The following is a 10901-nucleotide window of genomic DNA, read 5'->3' on the forward strand; positions in this document are numbered from 1 at the left end:
CGAGTACTCGAGGCAGATAGATGACCTTCAGGAGCATGTGGGTATCTCTGACCCAAACGCGAACTGAGGGGATGCCAGCCGCCTTGGCAGCTACTGATGCTGTCATACGAGGAGTCTCCAGGACAGTCCCGATGGCGGAACCAATCCTGGAGAGAAGTGGTAGGTACTCCCTCCGTAAACCCGAAAAGCAGACTGAGATAGGGATGTCTGCCTCCTCTACTATCACATTCGAGGTCGGGTCAAAACCATGTCGCCACTGTCGAAAGTGGGTGCACGATGCTCGGACGGCCAGTGGAGTCATAGCTATGACCTTGGAGGCCATCTCGGAGGCCTCGAACTCAATCTCGTAGTACCCCCGTCCGAGAATCTAGACATCCAAGATCTTGCCCACCTCTACGAGAAGGCGGGCCTAGAGAAGGTCTCGCAGCTCCCCTCTGCTAGGTTGGGAGCCGAGAACCTTGTAGATGACCGATGTCGCCTGCAAACGCTCTACCTCTGCGCCAAGGCTCGCTTGCTCTATCGGCGAAAGAGCAAGTCGAATGGTGGGCTCAGCGAGGTCGAGCGAGGGGGCTTCAGGCGAGTCCCTCTATGGAGAAGCTGGAGCCTCCATCTTTGTCTACTACTTTGGCGTAACAAGAGGACGACGGGCGGAATCTGCAACTTGGCATGCACAACACTATCCCAAAATGGACTCAATGCTGTAGGTACCAACTGGGAGGAAAAATAAAAGTAGGCGGGCAGGGGGGGGGGGGGGGGGGGGGGTAATGCGGGAGCGTTGGGAGCAAAGGGTGGGGGCGACAGAGGGTGGGAGCGACTGCAACAAGGGTAGGGCAGCTGGCGGTAGAGGCTGCAGGGGTGGAAAAGACGAGCGAGGCTGCAGCAGCAGCAGTAACGCGTGTTGCTACAGCAGGGTTAGGGCAGCGCGTGGGCGAGCAATGCAGTGAGGGGGGTAGCGAAAGCTAAGGGGGGGGCAGGCGGGCAGCGCTGGGGGGGGGGAGGGCGAGGGCGTAGCGACGGGGATACAACAGCAGCAAGCCGGGATTTTGATTGCTTTAGATATAGCAAAGCCCAAAGATCTTGCTTCATATTTGGCTTGGTGATTCTTTGCATGAATGAGCTAAAACTCTAGTCGAGAGACTAAGTACATCAAATTGGATGTTAAGTACCTAAATAAGAGAACCAACCAGTTTTTAGGAACTTCTAGCATCTACTACATCTGAGGAGTCAGATTGTGATAGCTTCTAGTTGGGATCCTATGAGATGAGATAGGCGTACACTCACACATACAAAATAGTTTCAACATATCTTGGACATAGCATTGATGAGAGAGAAAGAATCCCCCTTTGTATTTTATATCTCCAATCTTAAAGAGTAGTGAAACAAGCGGACATCTATCATCTCAAACTCCTTAGCCAAGATCTCCATATTACTCTTGATGTGCTCAACATGGTTAGCTCTAATAACAAGATCTTCCACATAGAGGATAGGGAGAGTCATCAATCCTCCGTCACAATGTGTGAAGAAGCATAAGCACAAAGAAAATCATTGTTCTCATGTTGCTTGGAAAAGAGCTTACCACTTGAAAAAGCTCAAAAAAAAAAAGGAAATAGCATAACCTTTCTCTCCTATGATGGAAATTTCTTCAATACATATAAGGTTTTTACTCTAATCCTTCAATTTGATGCTAATATTGGTGATGAGAAATTTATGGAATCTTCAAAGCTTTTCCATGTTTCTATGTACCAATAGAATATAGCTCTATTATGGTGGATGATTATTAAATCCAAGGAAGAGGCTCCAAAAACCTTAAAACAATGTGGAATTGATATTATGAATTGATTCTTTCAAGTGAGGTCAAGGCTGATATTCTTCCTACACGAAGAAGCCTCAAACAAGGTAGCAAGTGCAAGAACTTTTTGAATTGTCATCATTCTTACAAACCTTGTGCAAATGTCTTGTTGTAGTCCACACCTTGTCTATGAAAGAAGCCCTTGGTAGTGATTCATGCCTTGTGCTTATTTAAAGAACCATAAGAATTTGTACTTGGTCTTGTAGACCCGTTCAAAACCATTCACCTTTTGTTTGATAGGCAGAGGAGCCAACTCCCAAGTATTGATCTTCTTGATGTGCCGAGCTCTTTCTACATGAACAAATTTCAATTTTGTGGTAAAAGCGCCTCCTAAATTTTCAAATGATGTTTTTCCTTGGTCCCATATCTCATAGTAATTTGACATTGTTGAGAACGTTGTGTGTTCTATCAGGAGCATGCCAATCTAGTGTAAATCTAAAGATACTACCTTGCAAAGTCTCCAATAGCCACATCAATGACTTGTTAGACTTATCACAACTAGAAGAGGGAGTTATTGGTACAGTTTGATCTACCTTTGCACTAAGGTCATGTGCACAACATCATATGGGTGCATTTTTCTCCAGTGCCTTAGGGATAGGAATTGAAGGAGGGGTTTCATTGATCGCAAGCATAACATTGTCATTGAGATCTTCAAGTAAAAAAAGTCAAAGATTTTCATGAAACACTTAGCAAAAAGACACTACAAGAGGCTATTCATATTAGCGACGCTCACACAGCGACGCTCAAAAAAAAAAATCCCGGTGTCGCTATGAGCGTCGCAAATTTACAAAGAAATTTGCGACGCTCATAGCGACGCCGGCTGGGCTAAAAAAATAACCGAGCGCGCCCAAAAACTCAGATCTCAGATCTGAGTTTTTCGGCACCCTCAAGCAAGGAGCAGGTAACGCTCTTCCTCTCTCTCTCTCTCTCTCTCTCTCTCTCTCTCTCTTTTTCTTCTCCACACACACACACACACGAGGAGAGGAAGGAGAGCCAGGTATGCTCCTTCCCTCTCCTCATTCTCATGTTCCCTTCCCCTCTTTCTCTCTCCCTCTCTCTCTCTCTCACACACACACATACACACACACACATAGTGTTTTTGAGAGAGAGAGAGAGAGAGAGAGTACAAACATAAACAAAAACGCACACACACATACATAAACAAAGAATGCACACACACATTGAGAGAGGAAAAGAGAGAGAGAGCATGCATAAACAAAAAACGCACGCATTGAGAGAGGAAAAGAGAGAGAGAACATGCATAAACAAAAAACGCACACATTGAGAGAGGAAAAGAGAGAGAAAACATGCATACGATCCAAAAAAACGCACACACATTGAGAGAGAAAGAGAGAGAAACTAATTTAACGTCGTAGGAAACTAATTAAAATTAAAAGACCTAAAGATCTAGCCGACGAGGAGTTGAACTCAAGACCTATTATTCAAGAGGGAAATGGCATAATCAATCTATCATACTTGGCATGGGTGATAGAAAGGTTATACCATTTATCTCTTTTTGTTGGCACACACATCCACACACGCGCACACACACAAGAAGAAGAGAGTTATAACGTCGTAGGAAACTATCCTAAAAGACGTTAAAGATTAGGTTAGATGTAGACTTACGTTAAATTAGATTTAGGTTTATTTAAGTTAAATTAGATTAGATTTAGGTTTATTTTTAACTAGATTTACGTTTATTTACGCTAGATTTAGATTTACATTATATTAGATTAGATTTAGGTCTCCATAGACTGCGATGCCTGCATGAAGCGGGTGAAGAAAGCCCTCAATGGAATATAGGGTATTGCTGCCTTCACTCATGGTGGGCTCCGTCGATCCAAAAGTACTGGTGAAATGTCTTCAGAAGATAGGGAAGATGGTGGATCTTCAGGGCGGCAAGAGTCAGTGCATCCTCGACACAATGACCATCTAGACAACCTCTAGTCATTCAACAACAACTTCAAAGTTAGTAACAAGAGCAAGAACGGTCTAAAGGGCCAATTGCTGTCGTCAGATGTGGATGGAGATGAGGCACCGTCACCGCCGGAAGTTAACTCTCACATCTTTAGTGATGAGAATGCCAACTCTTGCCGAGTTATGTGAAAAATTATGTGCTAAATCAGTTTTAAGGTTCTTATAATCCCTGTTAGTTTAGTTCTTTGTTTTTAATATAACATAATTTACGTTAGATTTAGATTTATGTTATATTAGATTAGACCTAGGTTTATTTAGGTATACCCACACACACACACACACACACACACACAAGAAGAAGAGAGTTTTAACGTCATAGGAAACTATCCCAAAAGACGTTAAAGATTAGGTTAGATGTAGACTTACGTTAAATTAGATTTAGGTTTATTTTTAGTTAGATTTACATTTATTTAGATTTACGCTTATTTACGTTAGATCGAGTCCACGCAAGAATTACTTACGGTTTAGGGTTTAGAGTTAGACGAACAGTGAAAAGATCTACTGTGAAAAGATGTTAAGATGCTGTGAAGTGCTACAGCTAGAGAAGAGGCAAAGGGGTTTTGTCCACTACATGCAGTATCATGTAGACGTGGGTGTGTAGATTTCTTGTACCCACAAATATAGGTATTGACCAATAAAGACGAGATTATGACCCGGTGGTTCTCATCTCCGTGCACCTCTAGACCGAGGTGTGCGGGGATTGGACATGACTAGAGAATGTGAGGTAAAGAGAGAGAGAGAGAGAGAGAGAGAGAGAGAGAGAGAGAGAGAGAGAGAGAGAGAGAGAGAGAGAGAGAGAGCGAGAGAGATAAGATGAAGAATGCCAATAGATTATTAAATTTTTTGTCCAGGTTATAAGATTTTTATCCTCATTATGAGTAGTGACGAGGATGTGGGACCGTCCAACCGAAACACCTATCTCTCAACTAGGGTCTTATGTCCTTGTAATCAATGCAAGCATGCTGTGCGACGGACAAGACGTGTTTCTTTGCAGCACGTTCGCGAATTTGGCGAGTTCGATCCATCTATTATAGATCGAGTTGTTGCCAATTATAACTCGTCGGACTCTCACGCTGGCCAACAAGCATCAATCTTGCAACCCAATAGACGTGTTCGCAGGCGCTTTGGTCAAGCAGCATATGTGAGGCCACAAGATGTAGCCTCTGACAGCTCGGGGGATGATCATGCAGAGCACATTCCCAACGAGGCAATGTTTGAGCCCGAGATTGATGAAATGATCCAGACGATCATGGATTCAGAAAGGCTGATCTATGATGATATGAAAAGTGAAGCCGATACGCCATTGTATAATGGAGCACTTATGTCTAGATTGAAAGCACTCCTGGTTCTTCTCAACATGCAGGCAAAGTTTGGATGGCGTGACACTAGCGTCACAGCGCTTTTCAGGTGATCTATTACAATTAGTTTACTTTAATAAAACTCTAAATGTATAATGATCTGATAGATTTTTACACCACTGTATCGTATTTTTATGTTGTGTAGATTGCTTAAAGAGCACATACTACCAGCTGACAATGTGATGCCAGATTCCCGAGATGAAGCAAGAAAGATTTTGCAAAACTTGGGGATGGATTACAATTCTATCCACGCTTGTCCTAATGACTACATTCTTTTCAGAGGGGAATACATAGACATGGAGAAGTGTCCGAAATGTGATTCCAAAAGATATCGAGTAGATCTCCACGGGACAAAAATTCCACAAAAGGTTTTGCGACATTTTCCTCTGCTTCCTCGCATCAAGAATTTCTTCGAATGTAAGTCCATGGCCACCCTAGCATCATGGCATGAGGATAATAAATCTTCGGATGGTGTGCTAGGAATTCCTGCAAATTGCGCATCTTGGAAACATATATATGGAACATGGTCGGATTTTGCCAGGGAAGCTCGAAATTTGCGCTTAGGCCTGGCTATGGATGGCGTAAATCCATTTGGTCAAAGATCAACATCTTACAGTGTATGGCCCGTTGTCATCGTCAACTACAACATTCCCCCATGGTTGACTACGAAGAAGGGGCACCTATGCCTAAGCTTGATTGTGCCAGGGCGATATAAAGTGGGGAATATGGATGTGTATCTTCGTCCACTATTCGAAGAGCTACAACAATTGTGGATTGGCATAGAGGTGGTGGATATGAGCCGACACACAGGACGACGGAATGCTTTGATCAGAGGCATTCTAATGTGGACCATGCATGACTATCCTGGGCTAACAGAATGCTCAGGTGATCTATTGACACTCCTCACTCAGACACTGTAAATCTTGTTTTTTCCCATAGTTGATCTATTATCATGTGTATACATGCAGGGCTTCAAACAAGCGGATACAGAGCATGTGTCACATGTGGACGTAGACTGAATGCACGTAGGGCACCCTCACTGAAGAAGAAAATCTACGAAGGTCATCAAGCGTATCTTCCAGAGAATCATGTGTTACGCGACGGCTTTTTGGGAAGAGAGCCACCAAGGATGTCTGCACAAGCATGGTTAGAGTAGAAGGAGATGTGCGATGACGGATTGCCTCTAGGGATGAAGAGACTATCTCTATGGTACGAGTTACCATACTGGCCCCGACTCATGATCAATCACTTGCTCGATCCAATGCACATATTCAAGAATGTGGGTAATCTACTATGGGACCATCTGACCGGCAAGAAAGATACTTTGGGAGCTAGAGTTGACCTTAGAAATGTGGATCATATGGAGCAATATTGGCCGCAAACAGCGTCTGATGGATCGATAAAACTCCCTAAAGCACCATGGATTTTCACAGGAGCCCAAGAACGCAAAGTAAAAGAGACCATTCGATCTTTGCAGACCCCCACTGGCGTAATGCACTCACTTCGAACGTGTTTTACTAAAGAAGGAAAGCTTACCGGTTTGAAGTCACACGATTGGCATAAAATGTGTCAGGTACGTTCATAGTGGACTTTAATATCATTGCATAAAATGTGGACTTTAATATCATTGCTGCACATACTTTACAGTTTATTTTACCGGTTGCCATTGAGGGATGTTTCTCTCTCGACATCCGTAACACAATCTACAAACTTGCAAAGCTAGTGCATTGGATCTCACAAAAGGAGATCAACGTAGACTCCATACCATTCACCAAACTAAATGCTAGGGACCTTGTGTGCATGTTTGAGAAACATTTTCCTACTACCATGCTAACCATTCAGGTGCATCTTCTTGTTCACATAGTTGATGAGGTGGAAATAGCTGGCACAGTTCATTCCAAATGGATGTTCTTCTTAGAACGTTCATGAAAACGCTTAAGGGATATGTGCATCAAAAGGCACGTCCGGAGGGTAGCATGGCAGAAGGTTGGTTGGTATCAGAGTCCCTAGTGTACATTGGAGAGTGGCTAGACGGATTTGATAAATCCCGGGACACGCTATGGCTAACCATAGATGATGAGCGCATATCTGGGATTGTCATGTGCAATCTCGGTGTTGAGAAGAAGATGACGGAAGATCTAGACGCTAAAATCAACCGATTTTGCATGCTTCACAATCCAGTGATGCAAAAGTGGATTTCACAATATGAGGATGCAAAGCAAGAGCGACAAAGGGCACGAATCGAGTGGAGACGGGGAAGACGACCACCGATGCACTATCCAGCGGTTCTGGAGAGCCTACCAACCTTCATGAGCTTAAGATGGTTGCACAACCAATTGAAAAGCGCACAACAATGCGGTGACGAAGTGACTGAGGAAGAGTGGGAGTACTCTCGGGGTTGCGCGACCAAGGTAAGTTTGCAATGTACGACTAGCAAGTGTCTTTATTTATAAACGTTTGAACGGCCACTCATAATCTTTGTTCGTTGTAGTATAAGTCATACACAGCAGCATGGTGTAAAGGTCGACATTTTAGGGTGGAACGAATCGACAAAAAGTGTTTTACTCAAGATTGTGGAATCATGGCAAAATTTGAACAGTCTAGTCGACGACGTTCCTCTGATGCAGATCCTGTGGTGGCGGAACTCACTTACTTCGGCACGCTGCAAGAGATTTTGAGGATCGATTACAGAGGATTTTTTGTCGACTTGTTCGACGTGCAATGGTTCAAGATAATCATGGAGGGTCGCAACGCTACTGTGCGTAGAGGAGAGTCTGGTTTTCTTGAGGTGGATTCTACTAAGAAATGGACTGACCTAAGAGACACTTTCGTACTACCCGAGCATTGTGAACAAGTAAGTATGTAAATAGTTAACATCCCCCTTTTACAAGTTATGTGCTTGAAAGCTCTCATGTAAGTTATGTGGCTCTGGCAGGTAATATTTCATCCTACAAAGTCTACATCAAACTGGTGGTACGTCATAGAGGTAGCCCCTCGTAGTGCAAGAACGTATGAAGGCTACCATGTGCCAATCACAACGGCATCAATGGAGGAGATCAGAGAAGATGCTCAATCAGAAGCCGCTGCGGTGGTGCCAGACGAGCATCAAGATGCTACTACTCTATATGGGGTGCATGTAGAGGAGCTACAAAATGAAACAGAGGATATGTGTTTAAACGGAGAGCTCTATATAGATATAGGAAGTTATGCTGAGTTATGCAAGGATGAGAGAGAGATCTCTTAAAGCCACAAATATTGTATTTGAACAATTTTGCTCCGTGTTGTAAAAGCTCTGGCTCTCTAAGTACCTTCCATGGTGTATAACGCTCTTTTCTACTCGCGCTCACATCTTTTGATTGAAAATTCTGAGTTTTCGACTTGCCTCTTCTATCACTCAATTCATTGCATCATTGTATTTATATGCGTCATTATGTCATTGTATTTAATGGTCTTTGCGTCATTGTCTACTCTATTCATTCAATATTAAGTTTAAATATTCGTGTGTTTAATGTAGGTATGGATGATGAGGAGTTTCTTTCTTCTTTGTCACCGCAGCAGAGACAGTGGTACGTGGAGCGTCATCGCTCTGGCGCATCATCGCGCGTTCCTACTCCATCCGCATCTCCCTCTCTTTCGGAGCATTCGGCGCGCTCCGAAGCTTTGGCATCGACGTGACGAGCTTCACACTCGTCTAGACACCGGCGCTCTAGTGGTGGCGGTGGCGGTTGTTGTGGGGATTCCGCCACCGATGCCTCCACACCACCTCGTGTTCGACGAGGCTCTTTACCCTCCCCTTCTTTGCCCACCCCCACACCAGCCACATCATCGCCATCTACGCCAGGTTTTGCACGGCTGACTGTTCCTAGAAACTACACACCTCTACCTACTCCGCCAGGAGCCACCCCACTCGACACTCCTCGCTTCGGGGCCCAGACGCCGGTGGAGACACCTGACGTCCGTACCCCCATCAACACGCCGCTAGAGACCCCTGCCGGGACACCCAGGTTCACGCGTCACCGGCCAGAGGGCTTGTCTTACTCCGTCAACTTCAGCGGCGGCATCATCATGGATGATGACGGCAAGAAGGTGATTTTGCGCATGCGTAGTCTTTGCTCTCAGCTGTTTAGACATTACATACTAAACAAATGGAGTGAAGTACCAAGTGATTTAAAAAACAGAGTCATCAGCATACTTCATGATGAGTTTCCCGTTCCAACACGGGATCAGCACTTCAATGAAGACCTGATGAAGATTCGAATGCGCGAATACTGCAAACACAAGCGTTCCGAAGTGCAAAAAGCAATCAAGAATGGGTGGAATAGGCCAGATTGGCTGGCCAAAGAAGATTGGAAGAATGCGAAGAAAGCAGCGCGCAAGAATCCCGACAAGTGGAAGCAACAAAAGGAGGCAGCCAGAGCGCGAGTAGAGGCAGGGAACTCGCACCACTTGGGGAGCGGTGGATGGGCATCATTTGAGGCCGATTTTGTAAGTGTTTTCGCATTGCTCTTTATGTTCGATAGTTTAGGGTTTATGAGTTTTTTAATTCTAACATAATGAAATCTTTGTATGTTTTGACAGTGGTCGATGACAGGACGTGATCCCACACCGTACGAGCGCGAGTACGCAGGCAGGAAGGGCTTAAACGCCCTGATGGACATTCTCAGTTCTCGCGACGGCATGGTTAGTATCAGGGTTTACTCTTTTCTACTTTTTGTATTGTTTTATAAATGTCGTTATATGTTTATACTTACTGAAAGCTGTCTTATTGTCTTTTTTTGCAGAATCCAACAGATACGCCGCTTGGACGCGATGAGACGTCTGACTAGACGACGTCAGTTTAGCCGTAGCTAGATAGCATTAGTTTAGGGTTTCTCATAGCTTATGTATCATGAGACGGATTTTATACGTCTTTTTGAACCATGTATATTATTACATTTGTCACCGCAGTTCCTTTTGCCAATCAATTCTTTATGCCTATGATGTTGTACAATTGTCATTATTACATTTGCCAATCAATTCATTTTGCCTATGATGTGTACAATTGTCAATTTTGCAAACAATGCGTCTTGTGGGTGACTATTTTGGGTCTATTATCTACCCTTGCACTTTTTTTAAAATGTGAATCAAGTACAATATGGTTGATGGGTGGCAGGGCATTCAATGCCCTGCCACCAAAAAAAAATTCTCTCGGGCGTCGCTATAACCGTCGCTATTTATGGCTCTGTAGCGTCGCTATGAGCGTCGCTATAGTCTTCTGTGTAAACGTCGCTATAAGCGTCGCTATGAGCGTCTCTATATAGCGACGCTTATAGCGACGCATATAGCAACGCTTATAGTGACGCATATAGCGACGCTTATAGCGACGCATATAGCGACACTCTCGTAGCGATGCTCGTAGCGACGGTTTTAGCGACGCCGGAGGTTATAAAAACCCAGTGTATTTCCGTTGCTAACAGCGTCACAAGAGCACACAACCTCTTGTAGTGAGATCCCCCACTGAAGGAATATGCTTGTGGAAGACGAAATCAAGGCTCAAGTTTCCAACATCCTTCCTCATTAGATCCTATAGTTGATATCCCTTAAAATTTCTATTGTAGCTGAGCACGAACATTCAATTGGACTTGATCCAATCAAAATTCACCATTTCCTTCTTCATCTTGTGGATGTATGCATCACTCCCAAATATCTAAAATAGTGTTGGAGATTGGTTTATAGTC

The 10901-nt window shown here is 44.1% G+C and overlaps 1 pseudogene; it reads left to right on the forward strand.

Moving 5' to 3' along the window:
* Positions 1-764: 764 nt before the first annotated feature.
* On the forward strand, positions 765-10010 carry LOC147440391 (uncharacterized; annotated as a pseudogene).
* Positions 10011-10901: the final 891 nt, after the last annotated feature.

This window comes from Adiantum capillus-veneris, chromosome 15, assembly GCF_014529385.1.
Source record: "Adiantum capillus-veneris isolate H3 chromosome 15, ASM1452938v2, whole genome shotgun sequence".
Classification (NCBI taxonomy): domain Eukaryota; kingdom Viridiplantae; phylum Streptophyta; class Polypodiopsida; order Polypodiales; family Pteridaceae; genus Adiantum; species Adiantum capillus-veneris.